Consider the following 16706-nt stretch of genomic DNA (forward strand, 5'->3'; position numbering starts at 1 on the left):
CTGGGCACGTGGAAGGTGCCCTAAAGCTTTGGAAGCTGGATGGCTAGATCCTTGGCAGGATATAACCCATGTAGTTAAGAATACTGCAGTATTGATCAATATGACGAGCATCCACGCTGATCCATATATATATATATCAATTTTGACAACACCTTAGCCATTTTCTTAGTACAGACGAAACACTTAATGATCACGGTTTAAAATTGATATGGGTCTACATGAAGCTGGGTCTGAAGGATCTTTACCTTATTTGGGGTAACACAGCCACCACAGTTTTTTTTTTTTTTTTTTTTCTTCTCGAGATGGTGGTATTCCTTACTCCCTTTAAATACTGTAAAACAAAACATTTCATACCTTTCTTAGAAAGAAACTTCCTTGGGAATATCATCTGCTCCCATAGACTTCCCTATTGAGTGATTATACATTACTATGTTCATCTCATCTCTTCCTTCCTTACATAATAATCTTCTTTTAACCTTGGTATAAGTCTTCCATAAATATTTCCATTGGTGCCTTTTCTCGGTTTCTACATTCCTCTGCTTTACACACATTCTCATAAAATTTCCAAAATTTTTCCATTAATGCTATAGAATCTCTGGTTATTTTTCTTTTCATAGGCTCCCTACGTTTGGCAGCAATTCCTTCAACTCGCTACTGCCCATACTACAAGTTTCTGCACTCCAGAGTTAATCATCAAAAAAATAGCTGCTTAACAGCAACTTTTATACACTCAAGTATATCATTTAAACACTACCCAGTTTTCCCCTTATCACTCTGCAGTTGCTCTTCTTGTTCTGTGAGATTCCCTTATTCTGCAATACTTTTTATCAGCCCTTCTAAATTACTTCTACTACATATTTGCCTCTTACTGCTAATGCATTTTTAAACTTCATGTTATCTCACTCACTCGCTCTCCCTTTTGAGAAGTTTGTTTCCCAATAACTACTGAAACATTTGCACTACCCATTCTTTTTACCGTTTAAGTAGGAAATCACCAGTGTCTCATGTTTACTTCATTCACCTGGACTTCTGTCTCAGTGCATGACCCGAAATACTTATTGGGTGAGTTAAAGCTTTCAATTAAATACAAATGCTCCTGTGAAATACAACTTTTATCCGGTGTCCTCAGTTCTTGCACCTTGGGGAATAATATGTATACTTGGTCCAAGTTCCTACCACTGAGTTCACATCTTCCATACCAAACATTTTCAAATTTGAGTTCAGAACTTTATCATATTTAGTTATACTTCCTCTTCTAGGTATTCACTGATACATTTTCACTATTTCAAATCAAGTTCCAGTCTCAAAGAATAACTAAAATTCCCTGCTGAAATCAGATTTATCACAAAATTCTCTTAAGCCACATAAAAGCAGTTTAGGTGGAATATAAATACATGCAAAACCAGCTGTGGCACCTCATGGATATGTCTGTGCATATCATCCTAACTGCTCCTCTGACACTATGTAAAAGCCTTATGGAGGGTTTGGAAATCATGAACACAGTAGCCATCTGAAACTCAACAAGTACAAGAAGTGGCAGAATAGTCTAGCATTTACTCAGCTAAACTGACTTGGAATTTGTCAATACAAGTTAAGTAGTTCAATGATTAAAGCACAAATGTAGAGGAAATGTAAACTTACTTCCCCATGTAGTCCATGACTTAAGTTATGCACACAACTTAGAAGATTTTTGGGGCATAACTGATTTGCTTGATATAGTTACACTTAGATAAAAAAGACATAGTATCTAAGAGAGTCCAGAAACTGAAAAAAAAAAAAGACAAAAAATAGATGCAAAAAATGCCACTAACAAAGCGCAAATCAAATAAGGTCGCTTGACCTAAACTCAAAACCAAAGAAAATGTCAAAGCCCCCCCTCTCTCTCTCTCCAAAGGGTAGCCTAGGGACATCTGGAATCCAATCAAATCTACTTTATGGCAGGGGCAAAAAAGGGCAACGGAGAACAAAATTTGTGCATGGTATCCTGGGGAGAAGGTGCTGTAATTAACTTATACAATAAGCTCGCGGTGCAAGGAAAAACAGTCCTAAAGGCCGAACCTCCTTAGCAGAGTATCAATTTACATGTGTACTCAAAGCAGACCCACATGTAAATATGAAGGAACACATGTTGATACTTCTCACTTATAACTACCTTAATCATCCTAAGCCTTCCCTATAAAATCTGCTTATCATGAAACTTTTGAGTGAATTCTTTATATATACTTGCATATTACATCCTTTCATGAATATTCCCTTATTGTTTACTGCTCCAGTCATGCTCAATGGTAGTAAGGCAGTTAATATTTCATATCTTAAAAAAAAAAAAAACTTTTTTCTTATTTATACATCTGTTCTACTCAATACTATTTTCTATATTGTTTTTGGTATACGACTTTCTTGGTACTTCTTCCTTGATTGAATTTTGCATGTGTTCTTCTGTAAACTTTTTCAAGATTGTACTTTATATATTTTTTTTTATTGTTTACTGTTTTTTGTTTGTTATTCTTGGAGCTTTTCTCCCCGGGCCTCTACTGAAAATGGACATGCATCTAGCTAGACTAGCCCGGTCAACAAATGTAAAATAAATAAAATAAATAAACATACATCACATTCTGAAATATTTTTTAGATATACTGAAATCATTACACTAGAGGCAAGTATGATACTGCTCACTTTTGGGGAATGCTTGAGTTCTATTTCTAATAGTTGGCTAAAGCAACTTTTTATGGAAATACTAAGGAAGACATTCCAGGGTTCAAATGCCAAGTAAAAAAAGAAAAAAAAAGTTTAATCATCTAATGAAGGTTGTTTTGAGTACGCAGAAGTGTTAAAATGTCATCTTTTGAGCATTATAGTATGACTGAAATTTAACAAATGCCGCATCTGTCCTGCAACATGGGTAAAAGACTGAATAATCAAAGTACTTCTTAGTTGTGGGCTAGTTAAAACAACAGAGGCAAGTTCTTTCTAGTAGTTTTGTGTTTTCTTTGATCCACAAATGGAAATTTCCAGTTTCCTGGTATGCAGCTGGTAGTCCTGCCCATCAGAGAGGGGAATATTGTTAATGACTGCATAGGCTTTTACACTGGTCAAACATGCTGTCTCTTCAGTAATGAATATGATCAGTTTAAGACTCATCTTGGACTGCAGCTCAGAACTGTGGCACATTACTACATGCAAAAAGATTGGAGAGCTGGTGTTTTGCTTAATTGAAGAGTTAGTGCAACCAAACCATCTCATGCCTACAATGCAATACAAGTACAATGTACGCTAACTGAAAGAAACAACATAAAGGCAACTGAGACACAGCACACACGTGATGTGTGGAATATACAACACAGTTGTGGAGTGCATAGGACAATAACAATCGCTTGCCTTGGTAATGTCAGCAACTATCCTACTACTCCCTGCTCCTTTTCCCAGGACCAGTACACCCAGTGCTCACCAGCACATGGCTGCTCCTGGTTACATGTAGCAGCAGTATGTGGCACCTTCTGTGTGTTACTGACATTGGCTTTAGCACTGCTAACTATCTTTGCATCTTTTGTATTTCTTAACTATGGCCAACTGTTTACTACTAGGTGACACTGAATTCTTGCTGGTATAGTACAACACATCTTTGGAACATTACTTATACTTTTCTGCTCTGTATTAACTACAGTGGCATCCAGACCAGCTGCTGATAGTGTGTTGCGGCATCCATACTTGTTGCACATAACATTCTGCCTATTGCATTATCTGTATTGCAGAATCTTCTGACGTTCTGCCTAGCGTATTAACTGCTACATGAAGTTTTGAAGACAGCTGTAGCTATGGCTTTTGGGTTACTGCACAGTAACACTTGTCCCTGCTGTTCAGTTGTACATGAAGACATTCATATTGCATTGATCACCACATTGTAATATTCCTGCCTGCTGCTAAGGCACTCAAATTATTAAATGAAACATCTATTGGTTTATGCCACAGCATCCATGCCTGCTGTTCCCTTGATCCTTATATTACTGCAGTGCATTCAGCTGTAGCTAGATTGTACTATAATAAACTATACATTCAGTAATACTATACTGTACGGTACTGAACACTATTGTTTTAGTGTACTGTGCTAAAATGTGCAGGTTTGCACTGTTCTGTGACTGTTTTCACTGTCCCCTTATATATCTTGGTGCTACTATATTGTGTCTTATACTGTAATGTATTAACTTTGCTTGATATGTCAAAGAAGAAAGCACCACCAATTCGGACTTGCTCTGCTTTACTGTCCTTTACATAATCATACAATTCCTCCTCCTGTCTATTTAGCAAAGTAATCATCAAATTATTTAACATCACAATGTTTGCCAACAAGCACTTATAGATCAACCATGGGTACACTGTCTCTGCTCCATCTGCTGCCAGACTTCTAGCACTAGGTATCACTAAGCAGTGTAAACTTCCACACACTTACTATAATTTGCTACCATAACAGAATAAACCACGTGATAGGTGCAAATACTTCTTACAAAGGAAAGCAAACTTCTCACAAAAGTAGACAGACTAATACCACAACTACACATAAAACCTCCCTATGCAGACATACAAAAATCACTTCCAAAACTACAAACACTTCCTAGATGCAGCATTGTAGAAACACGCACCACAGTCAAACCTCAGCAACACACTAATATCCATTCCATATCACACATCTTCCACCGCCAACACAGACAAGGGTAACCAGAGTGGTTCAGCAAAGTCTGTGAGACTACAGGAATGTTCACTTGTCATGGTAACACACTTGTTATAGAGGAGAACACAGTTTTCACTTCAGTGCAGTACTCACAAAACTGAACAAAGATAAGGTAACAGCTGCCTTTCAGGTGCTATAATCCACCATAACATCAGGACATTCAAATCCCTTAATCACAAGTATGAATGAGACAAGGTCATTGTTAAGGTGGGTGTAAATTACGGGTGATGCACCCTCTTAAACTACATGAGGGGGCATGATGGTGCCTTCCGAGTAGGACTAGGAGGCTGGAAGGAATTAGTCTCGATTAGTATCCTACCATCAGAGAGGATGATACCACAATATAAGCAAAAGATGATAGACTTAAATAATTGGCTTAGTCACTGGTGTCACTCTGATGGGGGCCCAATGTGAGTCAGCCTGGTAGAGAGATGAGAGATGGAAGACAGTCCAGCCTGGTTTGCAAAGGATGGTCCAGACTTACCTACTCAGGGCTTTCATTTGCAAAGACATTCTCTACCCAACCAGTGTCACTTTCAGGAAATAGTTTCATCTACTCAGGCTACTAACTTAGTAAACACAACATTGTAGCACTGCTCAACTCTGGGAGTGTAAATAAGAAAATGCTCTCCCTCGAGTCTCTCCTTACGCTGGAAAATGGAGACACTTATGATTTCACTGAAATCTGGTTGCAAAAAGTACAGTTTTGCACCTACCATAAATGTAGATGTCCGATAGGTATGTATCTGCAGTCATAACATATGGGTTGTCCTGCCTCAGGCAGCCCTCGGTCGGCCCAATTCCAAAGTCTGGGTCTGGCCTCGGCTGATGTCGCACTTCACCCGACGTCATAGCTCCTGGGGTATAAAGGCATCAGCCGACGCCATTTTCCTCAGTGTTTCTTGCCCCAGATGCCAGGTGCCCTCTAGGAAGGCTAAATTTGGATAAATGTTGAAAATTCCAAACAGTAGCAAACAAAAAATATATATACATATATACATACAAACAAATACACCATAATAGATTCCCCCAGTTAGCTGAAAGAGGGGTAAGCACCCTAGGAATATCACAGAGGGGAAGGAGGGTGGGTAATCCTGACTGCAGATGCATACCTATCGGACATCTAAATTTATGGTAGGTACAAAACTGTACTATGTCCTTCAAGGATGCATCTGCAGTCATAACATATGGGTAGAATACCATAGCCAAACTGGGGGAGGGGGCAATAAGATAAAGATGGTGTAGTTAAGATCCCTTGTAAAACTGCAGTTGCAAAGCCTGCTCGGGATCTGGAGTAGAAGGGAAGATTGTAATGCTTGGCAAATGTATGCACGGAGCTCCAAGTAGCAGCTTCTAAAATGTCTTTGGTAGCCACTCCTCGTAGAAAAGCTGTAGTGGTGGCTGTAGCCCTTGTGGAGTGAGGCCTGATATTTTCAGGAGTTGTCTTTCCATGAAAAGAGTAACAGAATCGAATGCAATTTCCTATCCATTTTGAAATTGTCTGTTTGGAAATTGCTTTTCCTTGCACTCCTGTTGCATATGCTACCAGAAGCTGGTCAGTTTTTCTGCTGGTCTTAGTTCTGTCCAGGTAGTAGCGCAGTTGTCTATGTACATCTAAGGTGTGTAGTTGTTTTTCCCCCCTGTTCTGTGGGTTAGGGAAGAACGTAGGTAAATGAATAGCTTGGTTCAAGGATACCCTGGATACCACCTTTGGCATGAAAGTAGGATTGGTTCTCAGAGACACTCTATCCTGGTGAAAGATAAGGAAAGGCTGTATTGCCATTAATGCCTGTAACTCTGAAACCCTTCTAGCAGAAGTGATTGCCAGAAGGAAGGCAGTTTTCCAAGATAAGAACTGTAAGTCTACTGATGCAGCTGGTTCAAAAGGGGGAAGTGTTAATTTTTCCAGCACAAAATTGAGATCCCATGCAGGCAGAGGTGGTTTCCTTGGAGGTTTTACATTTTTGATCCCTCTTAGAAATTGTCTGAGGAGAGGTTGAGAGAAGATAGGAGGATCCATGTTGTACTCTGCTGAAATTGCTGAAGCATGAATCTTAATGGAAGAATAGGACAGGCCATTGTGGAACAGCTCTGCTAAGTATTCTAGGATGTGTGCTAGGTTTGCAATCGTGACATCTGTTCCCTTTGATGCACTCCAAATGAGGAATCTCTTCCATTTGGCTGAGTATGTTTTCCTTGTAGAGGGTCTGCGAGCCTCCAGGATAATGTCCTTGACTCTCTGAGATAAAGCAGGCTGGTTTTGTTTTATGCAATTTTCCAGGCGGTTAGCTGCAGAGTTTTCATGTTTGGATGCAGGGTCTTGTAGTTGTTCTGTGTTAGAAGTAAAGGCCATAGAGGTAGAGGCCATGGGTTCGTCCGAGACATGCTTCTTAGTAACGGATACCAATGTTGCCTTGGCCAGTCTGGAGCTATCAGAATTACCTTCGGCTGTTCCTCCCTGATCTTCAGTAGAACTTTGTACATCAATGGGAGAGGTGGGAAGGCATAAACTGTCAGGGCCTTCCAGCTGAAAGAAAGGGAGTCCACCCTCCAGGCTTGTGGGTGGTATTCTCTTGAGCAGAATTTCTTCAGTTGGTGGTTGAGTGGGGAGGCGAACAGGTCTACTTCTGGCATTCCCCATGTCTTTGTTATGGTTTTGAAGATATCTGGATGCAGCATCCATTCGTGAGCATCCGTGGTAGTTCTGCTTAATTTGTCTGCTAGTATATTCTCTTTTCCTGGTACAAATTTGGCCTGCAGTTGAATGTTGAGATTCAGGCCTAGGTTCCACAGCTCCATTGCCATCCGGCATAAAGGGTAGGAGTGCCTCCCTGTTTGTTGATGTACCACATAACTGTGGTATTGTCCGTCCTTATCAGCAGGGGTCCTTGCTGAAGGAATGATTTGAATGCCTCTATTGCATGCTTCACTGCCAGCATCTCCTTTAGATTTATGTGTAGATTCAGCTGGTCTTGGGACCATAGGCCTTGGATACACTTGTCTTCCATGTGTGCGCCCCAGCCTAGGTCTGAGGCGTCCGTGGTGATGGTCTGCCTTGGTTGTGGTTTGTGGAAAGGCAACCTCTGTTGGTCTTGCAGGCCTGAGCCCACCACAGGAATTCCTTTTTCAGGCATGGAATGATTGGTATCATGGTTTCTAGACTGTGTCTGTGTTGAGACCATACATTTCTTGGGTACCATTGTAATTTCCTCATATGTAGTCTGGCATGTGGTATCAAGATTATGCAGGATGCCATGTAACCCAGGGCCTGCAGGACTTTCCTTGCAGTAAGCTGAGTTTGCCTTGTCAATGCCGTGAAGTAGACTGGAAGTTGTTTTTGTTTTTCTTCTGTGAGAAAAGCCATCTGAGTTATTGTGTCCAGTTCTGCACCCAAAAATGTTATCCTTTGAGATGGCACTAGTCTTGACTTTTGTATGTTGACTGTGTATCCCAAAGCTTGTAGCAGTTGTATGACATAGGCCAAATCCTTTATTATTTTTGTTTTGTTGTCCGCTTGTATTAGGCAGTCGTCCAGGTATGGGTAGATTTGAATTCCCTGAAGCCTGCAATATGCAATTACTGATGCCAGGCATTTCGTGAATACTCTGGGCGCAGTAGATAAGCCAAAGGGCAATGCTGAGAATTGATAATGCTCTGATCCTGCAAGAAATCTGAGGTGTCTTCTGCAATCTGGTCGTATAGGGACGTGCAGGTATGCCTCCTTGAGATCTAGAGTCACCAGCCAAGACTCCTTGCCCAACATGGGAAGAAGTTGCTGTAGGGTCAGCATCTTGAATTTTGGTACAATGAGATATGTGTTCAGTGCGGACAAGTCGAGAATAGGCCTCCATTGAGTTTCTTTTCTTGGTACAAGGAATAGTCTGGAGTAAAATCCTTGGCCTTGTTCCATAGATGGTACCTTTTCTATTGCTCTCATCCTTAGTAAATTGATGACCTGTTTTAGAGCCTCTGTCTTCTGGCTTGGTGGAAGGTTTGGCATTCCTCTCTTTTTTGGTAAAGTGTGGAAGTGAAACCTGTAGCCTTTGTCTATTGTTTGCAAAGTCCATTTGTCTCCTGTGATGCAATGCCAGTTTTTTGAAAATAAAGCTAACTTTCCGCCCAAGGGCGCTTCTAATTGTTCCCTGGTAGGCGGAATCAGAGCCAAGTCATTGTGTCTGTCCTGTGGAAGTGGTTGCAGTCGCAGATGTGGAGGCACTCCTCTGGTTGTCAGGTTGCCACTGACGGCCCCTGTAGGCACCCCTTGATTGACCTCTGCCTCTTGGGCATCTATTTCTGCCTCTCTGTGCTCTGGTGGTGTCTGGAAAGGACCAATTCTTTGAAGGCCAATTTCTGCTGAACCTCGGGGGTTGGACCTGCAGAAAATCCTTGACTGTTTGCACAGATTTTGCCTTTTCTTCCACTTTCTTTAGTACCTCCTGTGCAGGGGAGCCAAATAAACTTTGTTTCTCCATAGGAGCATCTAGGAGTTTAGATTTTACATGGTCTGGTAAGGATTGCTCTTTTAGCCAGGCATGCCTTCGAATCACAGCTCCAGTCATAGCTGATCTAAATGAAGCCTCCAGTGCATCATAGCCGCATTTTAAAAAATGATTACTGACCTGCCGAGAATTATGTACCAACTCCTGAAGGGACTTACGGTCTAAAGGTTCAGGAGAGGAAAGCTTTTTATTTAGCTGATCTAACAAAAATTCCTGGTACGGTATCATGTGAAATTGACAGTTTAAAGCCCTGGCAGAAAGAGTAGCAGATGTATAAACTTTTTACCCCATCTCTCTAATGCTCTTGATTCTCTTTCAGAGGGTAGGGGGTTTTTGGCAGAGGCAGCTGCAACATCCTTGGGACCCTGAGAAATGGTTTCTGGATCTGCAGCGTGGGCCTTGTACAAGTGGAAATGAGAATCCGGCACCCTGTAATATCTGTCAGGTTTGGCAGGGGCCAGGGGAAGAGAATCAGGGGCTGAACAGGCATCATTGTATGCATCATCAACAACTGAAAGAACAGGTGGTATGGCTAGAGGCCTATGCTGTGGTAAGTGTAAAAAAGTCCTTAGCCTTTTCCTAGAATCAGAAAAGTCCTGACCCTGCCATTGGAAATGTTCCCTCATTGAATGTAGAGTTTCCCCAAATGAAAATTCTTCTGGGGGGGAGGCAGAAGGAATGGAGTCTTCTGCATCCGAATCCTCATAAGGTGAGTATGGGCCTTCCTGATGGTCAGATACATCTGATCCATCCGAGGAATAGTCAGAGGAAAGAGGTTCAGTCCTAGGCCTTTTTTCAGGAGGGGGTTGTGAGGCCCTGTCTGGGTGAGGTTGGGATCCCCTGATCAAAGAAATAAGGTCCTCAGCAAGGCTGAGAATTTGAGAACTTGAGGAAGGCCTGTGAGGTGGAGCTTTTGTAGGTAAGGCCTTGGAAAGTTTAGCTGCTTTAGCCCTGGAGAAGGCCTTAATGGACATAGAAGCAGGGGGTCTAGCTGCCCCACGTGCAGGAGTAGAAATGTCCAACGGAATGGTGTCGGACAATTCTAGTGTGCCTGCTTCCTCGGTAGGAATTTCTGTAGCCGACTCCGCCGGGGCCTGAGGCCTCGGTCGTCGGAGGCCTGCTTGCAGCTGGAGGAAGAACCGAGGACTCTGTTTCAGCCGAAACCGAGACACTCGCGGTAGGCCTAACTGTGGTTTCAGCCGAAACCGCGGGCCGCGAGTGTCGGTCCTTTTCCTTGCGTTTTTAGCTAAATGAGTAGTCGGAGTCTCCGACGGCATTTTATATGCAAAAGCGGGACCAAAAAACTCTTCTGCAAACTCCGACCGACGTCTAAGTGTCCGTCGGTTGAAGGAGGCACAGGCTAAACAAGCTGATACGTCGTGGTCTGGGCCTAAGCAAGGAAGGCAGTAAGAGTGGAAATCCTTATGAGGTATTTGTTTCCCACAAGTTAAACAATTATTTACTTTTTCTGACATCGGCTGAGGCAAGAAAGAGTCCCCAACGGGGTACTTAGCTTTTTTAGAAGTCTTCGGTAGCTGAAATCTCTGGATCTGACCGACCGGCACTTGCGAACAGCTTCTGCTTCGGGCACCGCGCGGCAAGAAAGACTGAGGAAAATGGCGTCGGCTGATGCCTTTATACCCCAGGAGCTATGACGTCGGGTGAAGTGCGACATCAGCCGAGGCCAGACCCAGACTTTGGAATCGGGCCGACCGAGGGCTGCCTGAGGCAGGACAACCCATATGTTATGACTGCAGATGCATCCTTGAAGGGCATCAGTGACACCACTCAATCTTTACTTGGCTTCTCTGTCTACCAATAATTTAGGTCTGCAATTTTAGACAACTCAGTAACATTGGTGGTGGCATGACTGTCATTATCAAAAACTAATGACCTCAAACTCCTTCATATACCAACATCAGTAAACAAGACCTCATAAAATATCCTGGTCAACTAAAAGCAACCATCCATGTCAACACACAAAACACTAAACATATTGCAATAAAACTAATCTCCCCATCCTATTATTCAAACACCATCTTTCTAAGAGGATTTTAAACTATACTTCCATGAAATGGCAAACCCACACCTCTACAAATATATTCAATGCTTTCTTGACTTTATAACTGCAAACTCCATCGATCATATAGTAACCCCCCCCCACCTGTGGCAATAACATACTTGATTGTCTCCTCACCATCACATCTCCCATCTGATTCTGACCCAATGTTATACCCTCCCTGGTAAATTCAGATAACTATGTTGTTTTGTTCACCATACAGTTCCAGTACAGGTCAATGACAAACACAACCATCTTTAAAGACTTCCCCCAGGTCAATTTACTCATACCTGATGATGACCTGAGATAGTTTAAAAGATACCTAGCTCTCAAAGGCTATGTACAAATAACACAACATATACCCCCAAAGTTTATACTCTCATCTCATGTCTTGCATACTCACTCATGTTTCTATTCAGCACAAACACAACACCAAGTTTAGAAAGAAACCCCATCTATGGGAACTTAGCTGTAAACAAACTGCAGCAAAAGGATAAAGCTCATAGTTCTAAAGAAATAAAGAAAAAAATCAGCATGTTATAAATCAGCCTCAAGAGAGTTATTAAATCCTGCAGAATCAGTTATACAAACGAAAAACTGTAATGTCAGCAAAGGATGACCACAAAGATATTCTTTAAGTAAACAGCCTCAAAAATAATACACAGCATTGCACTGAGCTCATCTCTAATGGCACCATCTATTTATCCAACATGTTTGCAGATACATTTAGCTCCAACATCTCTAATCCATTACTGCCAGCTTTCCAGATACAGCATATCCAGTTCATACCCTCCCTGTGTAACCACCTCTAAAGAGATATTAAAATCACTCATCAAGACTAAAAACACCAGCGCTTTGTGTCCAAACATCATACTGGGCTGTTTCCTTGTCAGTACAAAACACCCCTTTTTCAGACCTCCACAAATGTCAACCACTCTCTACTGTGCAGGTACTGAAAACCTGGGAAAACGGCTGTAGTAGTTCCCCACCAGAAGGGAGGCGCCCATCATGGATATAAGCCTATCAGCCTTGCGCAAGTTAATGTAATTCAACAAGGATCTGAAATGGAGACATAGGGAGCAAACTCTCCATTGACCTTAACCAATACTGCTTTGTAAAATGAAAACCATGCCTATTAAACCTAGCCAACTTCTATGAAAGATGGATACATAAAATGAGGGAAACTCCATACATGTGGTTTTACTGGTTTAGCCAAGGCTTTTGATGCTATGGTCAACTCAGTATAAATCTCTAACCTACTTGACTGTTAGACAACTCATTGATGGACAACATTCTATTACAGTTAATATATACAATCCTCCAAGGGAATTTTTCACTAGCGGTGTACCACAAAGGCTGTTTTGGACCTCTTATATTTAACATCTAATTTTCTGATGCCAAATCTGATATTAAATGCATATGGCTGACCAAACTCATAAAGGACTGCAAGCTTGAAGCTCAGATGAAGATACTTTGTGCCTGAGAAAGGGGGTAGTCCAGGAAAGTACAGTTGTATAAGATTTTACCATAACAGTAGATGTTCTCTTCACTGTTGCAGTCTACTTCACCATAGAGATCGCCTGCAAGGACAGCCTAACGTTCTGCCTGTGTACCAAAGCCTTTAGATGCACCATACATCACATGTATGCTCCCTGTTCAGGACGTAAGGTATAAAGGTGATGTATGGATACAGTCTCAGAACTAAATTGCCCCAGTGCAGAACAGTCTCCATAGACCAAAAAAGGCTATCCACATCCAGGAGGAGAAAATGCAGATGGAAAAGGCAGAGGGGCCAGGAGGGGAAAAACAAAAAAGGGGGATGGAGTGAGGGAGTGAATACTGACACAGTGAAGAGGACATCTGTTATGTTAAGATTTTACACAACTGTACTATGCCCTTCTATATCACTGTTGCAGTACTCTTCATCGTAGGGAAAGTACAAAAGCTCAAGAAATGGATTGAGAGGTGGAAGGCTGGGAAAAGCCCTCAACAAATCCATGCAGAATGGCCCTAGCAAAACCTGCTCTGGCCCTAGACACCATTTCCAACCTAAAATGCTTAGTAAAGGTATACAGTAAAGTTCAAGTAACAGCTTCATGGATGGAATTGGTGTCCAAACCAATGAAGAAAGCACCAGAAGAAACAAAAGCCCTAGTGGAATGAGCCCTAATGGAAGTAGACAGATATGAAAAGAATAAAAAAAAAAAAGGAAATGCCTTTAATATCAAGGAAGAAATGGTTTGCTTAGATACAGCCAAACTCAATGTCCTGGGATGAAAAGAAACAAAAAGCTGGTCAGACATACAAATGGCCTTAGTTTTATCCAAATAATACCTTATCGGTCTGTGCAAATCCAAGGTATGTAGAACCCTCTCACTAGCAGACAGAGGACAGGGAATAAAAGGAAGGGAGTTGTACTGCCTGATTCAAAGACAATTCATTAACCACCTTGGGCATAAAAGGGACAGCTTGTCCCTGTGAAAAACAAAAATGGAAGGATAACCACAATGGTCTGAAGTTCAGAATCCCTCTGAGAGGAAGTAAGAGCAAGCAATAAGACAAGTGTTCCAGGTACAATGTTGCAGAGAAGCTGAACTAGCAGACTCAAAAGGAGCCTGGGGTCAATTTTCCTAAAACAAAATTAAAGTCTCGTTCAGGAGAAATGGGCTTCCTCGGGGGGGGCCTAAGATGCAGGACACATTTATTCAAGGAAAGACAGGAATAAACAGCTGACAAATGGGCCTTTACAGAAGACTAGGCCAAGCCAGACTGGTTCAACTACACAAATAAGACAGCCAAAATGTAATACTCTGTCATTAAAGCCCATACGATTTCTTAGAGACTAGATATAAACTGTTCATATATCCCTACAAATTAGCTTGATTGCTATATTTCACAACTGTCCTGAATTTAGTGTTATCAAAAAAAGTACAGTTTTGTACCTACCATAAATGTAGATGTTCGAGGATCCACATTGCTGCAGTCCTAACTATTGGGTAGTCCGCTGTCCAGTCGGTCCGAATACCAGAGTATATGGCTGACGTCGGTCAGGGCGCATTAGACTGACGTCAGTACGTCAGGGTACTAATGCGCATGACCGACGTCATATCCTCAGTCTTTTCTTGCCCCAGATGTCAGAAGACCCTAAAAAGACAAGGCCCAACATACCTGCACCAAAAATATGTACAATATATACAAAATATATACAAAATACCAGCATATAACCTCACCTACACAACCACCCCTAAACACAGAGGGAAGGAGGGAGGGTAAATTGGACTGCAGCAATGTGGATCCTCGAACATCTACATTTATGGTAGGTACAAAACTGTACTATGTTCTTCATTCCACATTGCTGCAGTCCTAACTATTGGGTAGAATCCCAAAGCAGAGGTAAGGGAGGCTGGCAAATCATAAAGGAGCAGGAGCTGACAACATGCCTTGCAAAATAGCTGTGGCAAAACCAGCCCTAGACTTAGAGTAGAGAGGAAGGTGATAATGCTTAGAGAAAGTATGCACTGAACTCCAAGTAGCTGCCTCCAAAATATCCTTAGTTGCCACCCCTTAGAAATGCTGTTGAAGTGGCAGTAGCCCTAGTGGAATGAGGCCTAATCCCAGCTGGAATCTCCTTGCCATGATGGGAATAACAAAATGCAATGCAAAACCCAATCCACCTAGAAATAGTTTGTTTTGACACAGGCTTGCCCTGCGAACTCAAAGCAAAAGAAACAAACAACTGCTGAGACTGCCTAAAATCCTTAGTCCTGCTTAAATAATAACGCAATTGCCTGTGTACATCTAAAGTGTGCAAAATCTTTTCCCCTTTATTTTGGGGTTCTGCATAAAAAGTAGGCAAATGAATAGTTTGGTTTAAAGCCACACTAGAAACCACCTTAGGCATAAAGGAAGGATTAGTACGTAATGATACCCTGTCCTTATGGAAAATCAAAAAAGGCTCTACTGCCATAAGGGCCTGCAACTCAGACACCCTTCTTGCAGAAGTAATAGCCAACAGAAAAGCAGTCTTCCATGACAAGTATTTCAATTCAGCAGTAGCCGCAGGCTCAAAAGGTTGTAGAGTAAGTTTTTCCAACACAAAATTGAGATCCCAAGCAGGAGTAGGAGCTCTACGTGGGGGTCTTATATTCTTTGCCCCTCTGAGAAACTGCTTGAACAAAGGATGCGAAAACAATGGTGGGTCACAATCATAGTGAGCTGAAATTGCTGCAGCATGAATCTTGATGGAAGAGAAGGACAAACCTCTGTCCAATAACTCAGTAAGATATTGAAGAGCCACACTCAAATTAGGCTCCGAAATCTCTAAATTCTTTGCTGTACTCCAAAATAAAAATCTCTTCCATTTTTCTGCGTACACTTTCCTTGTACTAGGTCTTCTAGCTTCCATAATCACATTTAAAACTTGTTGAGGAAGTTGAGACCTGCTGTGTGTCAACACAGAATATGCCAGGCTGTTAGATGAAGAGAGTGAAGCTTGACATTGAGGAGATGACCGTCCTTCTGAGACAACAGATGTGGAATCAAAGGTAAAGGCCATGGAGGCTTCCTTACCAGACTCCTTAGTAGTGGATACCAGTGTTGCCGAGGCCAATCTGGAGCTATTAAAATCATCCTTGGCTTGTCTTGTCTGACCTTTAAGAGCACCTTTGGAAGAAGAGGCAGAGGTGGAAAGGCATACACATGAAGATTTTTCCAACTGAAAGACAGAGCATCCACTTTCCAAGCTGTGTGATGAAACCCCTTTGTGCAAAACTTTGGCAGCTGGTGGTTTAGTGGAGAAGCGAACAGATCTATGTCTGGAGTTCCCCATGACACTGTCAATTTCTGAAATACATGAAGATCCAGTTTCCACTGTGGGGATCCATGATTTGTCTGCTTAACACATCTGCTAAGGAGTTCTGTGCTCCGGCAGAAACCTTGCCTGAAGAGTTAGTTGCAAGCTGAGCGCAGTCTCCCATAAAATCATTGCTTGCCTGCATAGAGGATAAGAATGTGTTCCCCTTGTTTGTTGATGTACCACATGACAGTTGTGTTGTCTGTTAGTATCAACACCTGCCCTGGAAGAAGTAACTCCTTGAAAGCCATTAATGCAAACTGGACTGCTAACATCTCCTTCATGTTGATATGTAGATGCTGTAGTCTGGCAGGCCACTTGTCTTGTATCCACTTTCCATTCAGATGAGCTCCACAAGCAATGTCCGAGGCATCTGTCGTTAAAATCTGACTCGCCTCTGGCCGGGTCACAGAGAGTCCCTTGTTTAGGTGACATTCCTGAGCCCACCACAAAAATTCTTTTTGAAGGCAAGGTATTATTTGAATGACAGTGTCCAAATCCTGGCAGTGCTGTGTCCATACATTTTGAGATACCATTGCAGCTTCCTCATATGCAGTTTGGCATTGGGAAGCA

At 42.0% G+C, this 16706-nt stretch overlaps 1 protein-coding gene across 2 annotated transcripts in view; it reads right to left on the reverse strand.

Annotated features, from left to right (window-relative positions):
* LOC122789345 (McKusick-Kaufman/Bardet-Biedl syndromes putative chaperonin-like) overlaps positions 1-16706 on the reverse strand; it is a 286212-nt gene that overhangs the window by 240154 nt on the left and 29352 nt on the right. The gene's annotated exons all lie outside the window — the stretch shown is intronic.

The sequence above is a fragment of the Protopterus annectens genome, chromosome 1.part2 (genome assembly GCF_019279795.1).
Source record: "Protopterus annectens isolate FY-2018-M chromosome 1.part2, PAN1.0, whole genome shotgun sequence".
NCBI classification, from domain to species: Eukaryota; Metazoa; Chordata; order Ceratodontiformes; family Protopteridae; genus Protopterus; species Protopterus annectens.